General features: G+C 31.7%; 1 long non-coding RNA gene across 1 annotated transcript; it reads right to left on the bottom strand.

Annotated features, from left to right (window-relative positions):
* Window positions 1-733: 733 nt before the first annotated feature.
* Window positions 734-1,986, bottom strand: LOC102664946 (uncharacterized). The gene is made up of 3 exons (XR_005892331.1): window positions 1,884-1,986; window positions 1,753-1,795; window positions 734-1,359 (listed from the first exon to the last, which is right to left on the bottom strand). It is a non-coding gene; the product is annotated as an uncharacterized lncRNA (long non-coding RNA).
* Window positions 1,987-4,756: the final 2,770 nt, after the last annotated feature.

Genomic DNA, 4,756 nt, shown 5'->3' with positions numbered 1-4,756 from the left:
GACATAGAAGACTACAGAAATATGTAAAAATATTATACTTACTTTGAATGCATTCTTGTAGGAGTAGCATGCAAAATGGTGTACTTAGAATCCCAAGTATGGTCTGAGTCTTCCCAGTCCCTAGAGGGCACCCCTGAAAGGGAGTTGGTTTGGCTCAATTACAATTTTATATATCCATATATATATATATATATTAAAAATATACATTGATAACAACCCAGATATATGTCTCGTAGATATCTAGAGGGGATAATGCTTCAGCAAAAAAATCTAGAAAGGACCTAGTGACATGATATAAATGGACATTATAACCAGGAACACAAAATAACAAAGGATAAATGATATTCATTACAAGAAATCTGGAACTGAACCAGTTCACAATTCAACCAGTCTAACTAGTTAGTCTTTTTCTTACAGAACTTTAAAAAAATAATGCTCACACCTTTTGAAGCTCAAAAAGAATATCACAACTAATTTTGCCTAAAATTAGAGAAAAATGGACAGCATGAAAGCTTGAAATTGGCAGTTCTTTGTAATAAATTTCTCCTAATTCCCAACTATAAAAAACAAGTCTTTGTACAAAATAATTCAACATACACTGATAAACATAACATCAATGACTACCTAAAAGAAAAGGCAAGTATGCAAAACATTAAACAAATTTTACAGCAAAAGTAAAGCCAGACATAGAGGCCAACATTATTTATTTATTGTTTCTGCGGTGTGTCCAGTACAGCATAAACACCAATGCACTTTCTCTAGAATCCCGAATAGAGCAGAAGCAAAGCCAGACATAGAGGCCAACCTTAGGAGATTATGATGTGAAAGAACAATATAAGTTCAGGCACTAAAATTATAAGACTGATTTAATAATAAAAGAAAAAAATATGCATGAAATGATTGATAAAGGAGATTATGATATGAGAGAATAATACTAAGATTGGCTTCCATGAAATAAAAATATAAGGTTGATTCACCTCTAAAAAAGAAAATAAGAAAAAAATCATAAATTAATTTTTTTTAACAAAAATGAATAATTAATATTTATTGATTAAAAGAAAAGATTCAAAGGACAGTTGGCAAGGCAGGAAATTAATCAGCATTAGATAATGAGAGAGATTAGGATTGAGGTCGTACCTCATGTGCCATCAATATCATACTCCTTCATCTTTCTCACAAATAAAAGAAAGCACACATGAAGATGGGAAAAGAAAGCACGCACAAATAAAAGTAATACTACAAATGAAATGAAATATTAATTTTAAAAAGACATCACCTCAAAATTTAATTTGCTTCGTCCATAACTTTTAGGACATTACAGCTTCTGAGCTTCCTTTCTTGTAAAAGCTCTGACATATACTTCATAACAGCATCATTAAACATAATAAAATAGCAAACAAGAACATTGAAAAAGATGGAACAGGAATAGAAACTAGTATGATTGTTTCAAGGGAAGTGACATATTACAAACTAAGAGTATATTCAATACAAATAGATAGGTAATGCAGAATATCTCGTGTGTGCAGAATAGTCAATTAATGAGTGTTGTCTTGATATTATTCACATATAAGACTGATTTAACAAGAATTTGAAACAGAGGTGTACTGGATTTCCAAATCACTGAGGGCTTTGCCTAAGCCAAACATCAAATTGAGCTTCGATCATTTCCAATTAAGCTGTTCATAAATCCAACCTCAGGGAAACTAATTTCAAACACAGATAGGAACAATTTATTTATCCTTTGAAGCTTACCAAAAACAGACTCCCTATGTGCATTTAAGGAAGAAACAGAACCCTGCGGATACCAGTTCAAAAAGCTTAGCCATACGATCCTCACCATGTTGACAAAAAGTAAAAAATTATAAACAATAAAGCTCCCTAACCCTTTCATTTAGATCATGCCCAGGATCACTCATATAACCATCTCTGTCCCCTGATGGCATAATAAAAAACTAGACATGAACCTCGCAACATCAATTAACAAAGCAAAAAACCTATTAACAAAAAAGAAGTCATAATTTTTCCCAACGAAAACTAATGAACACAGCAAATAGACATTACCTGAATGGGGAAGAGCTTTGCAATCCCTTTCTTGGCCAGAGCATCTACGATCTACGTATCCATCCCAAGATTCGCAATCTCTAGTCCTTCGTCACTATTCGCGCCGCTAACCTCCTCGTAGTTAGAGTAATCGCGCTAGACGGCGAACTGCGCCGCACGAGGAACCGCCGACGCGTGGAAATTCAACGGTCCGGGCTTCGTGTGAATGGTTCGGGATCCGTCGTCGGAGACACCATACTTGTCGGCGGGGAACCTGTGAGGAAGCGGCTCGATGGAGGCAAGAGCGGCGAAGAAGCGGCGCGAGATTACGGAAGAGGATCTTCTGAGAATCACACTGCTGGTCATGTTGTGGAGATTGACGAAGAAGTTTGCATTTTTTGGTTTTCGTCTGATTGACGAAGGGTTTGAGAATGGTGTGTGATAAACCCTCAAATGCTTCGGCGAATCAATAATCCAACACCTCTCTCTTTCTCTCTCTCGGATCGATGATTTAGCACGAGATCTAAATCTGAAACTCCATTGCTTCACTTCACAAAGTGTTTGTGTTTGCGACTTTAGTAGAGAGAGTGTGTGTGAGAGGAAGAAGGCTGAACGTCAAGCTGGCCCTGCACACATGGTAATTAATTCCTAGAAACGAAACGAAGGCGGTTTTCTCTTAAACCCGTCCTTGTTGTTTTTGTCAATAATTACAAAATTGCCACCTAAGTATATTCTAAGGCGGTTATTGACAACCGTCTTAAAATGTGTGTTGTAAAAAGAAATTTCGAGTATCTTAATTACAAGTTTGTCACCGCGCCACATTCTAAGACGGTCCCAGATAACCGTCTTAGAATGTGTGTCGTAGAAAGCTCTATTTCTAGTAGTGATTGGATAAATTCAATTTAACTTAATATATATTAAAAATGTTAAGAAAAATAATGAAAGAAAAACTGGTAAGACATTAAATAGTTTAAGTTCTGTTTTTTAGCATATTCAATGAGAATATTTTTCTCTCAATATAATTTATTTCACACTCAAGAAAATTAACCAAAATTTGAATAATAAATTACTTGATTACGAGAAATAAACGTTACTGCTTGAGTCAATCATTGTCCATAATTTAAGTTATAATTAATATATAAGCGAGACTTACATATGTTTTTTAAATTATTCATAACTTAATCATGTTTCAAAGTTAGTGCACACTTTGCAATATGAAAATAAATATAAGATTTTAAAAACCATTTACAATGAAATCCTATTCTAAGGTAGCAGAGAGACTAATTCATCGGCAAACTGAAACTCTAAGTGCATACATTAAGGTTAATTGGTACTTTGATGCAGAAAGTTTCCTTTATGTATCTACTATAGGCGGGCCCAAAGGCCAACTTTTATGCAGAAAGTTGAGACCAACGATACAAAACGGGCGTGGATAAGCTTATATTTTAGTCGATTTAGGTAGAATATTTTTTTCCTTCAAGTTAAAGAAAGTGTTGATCAATCAATAATCAACATTTGTCATTAATTGAAATTAAGATATGATTATTAGAAAATTGTTGTAATGCAAACAAACATTTGTTTAGTTTATTATGTTCCAAAGGAGTGTCATGTCTTATTTAAAATTCCCATTTCATTTTCTTATATATATATATATATATATATATATATATATATATATATATATATATATATATATATATAAACAATATTTTAGTCTATCTACTTTCTCAAGCTTTTATTTTTCTCATTCATTCTCACATTCACTCTCATTGAATACTCTTCTTATTAAAAACACAATTCAAAATTTTAATTTTAAATATTTAAGATGTTGTTTAGATTTTAAGAGATATTATTTTATCTTCTTACTTTTATTTAGATTTAAAAATATTATCTGTAAACTAAGGATTTATGTCCCTTTTAATATTAATATTAAGATGTCAAGTCTAAAAATAAATGTTCATAAGATGAAAAAAACTACTCAACCTAAATTACCACCCTAAATAAGTGTGGATGGTCATGTGAATAAAGAGTTTATTAAATTTGTTCAGAAAATATATAATGAGATTATGACAGAGATAAAGATTTAAATTATGTTTAACAAAATTGTAAATATAAGTATAAAGAGTCAAATCACGTTAAGAAAATAAATTATGTAAATGTAGGTTTAAAAAATCGAATTATCACGTTAAATAAATTTATGATCTTTTATATTTTTTCAATAATATTGTATTTTTCTTTTGTCGTGTTCTTTTTCATACTTGTGTGTAATAAAGTGTTTTTCTCCAATACTTCTCTCAGGGTGAATTTTACTCTCGTAGCAAACATTTGTATACTATTCACCCATTAATTTATTCATATTTATCTTATGACATAAACACTTGTATAAGTATTTAGGAGAGTGTATGTAAAAATAACTTATGGTATGTTCATAAGTTATGTTTAGCTTGTTTCAATAAGTTGTTTACGATAAAGATTATATGATGAATTATCAAATGACCCTTTAATTTGACTGCTTATTTGAACATGTTACCTTGGCTCATAATATAACCTAGCTAATGAAGAATTGTAGGGATAAGACTGCCACAACCTCACAGTTTCGTAGGCATGTTTGTAACTGCAAGTGTCCTCGCTATGCTATTTCCCTCTATTGTATATCATTTGTTTTTTGTAACTTACAATTTTATATAGAAGAAAAAACCTCAATTCTTGTGATGAT

This window comes from Glycine max, chromosome 7, assembly GCF_000004515.6.
Source record: "Glycine max cultivar Williams 82 chromosome 7, Glycine_max_v4.0, whole genome shotgun sequence".
NCBI lineage: Eukaryota > Viridiplantae > Streptophyta > Magnoliopsida > Fabales > Fabaceae > Glycine > Glycine max.
The sequence above is the reverse complement of the archived record's forward strand: the minus strand, read 5'-3'. Positions and strand labels throughout refer to the sequence as shown.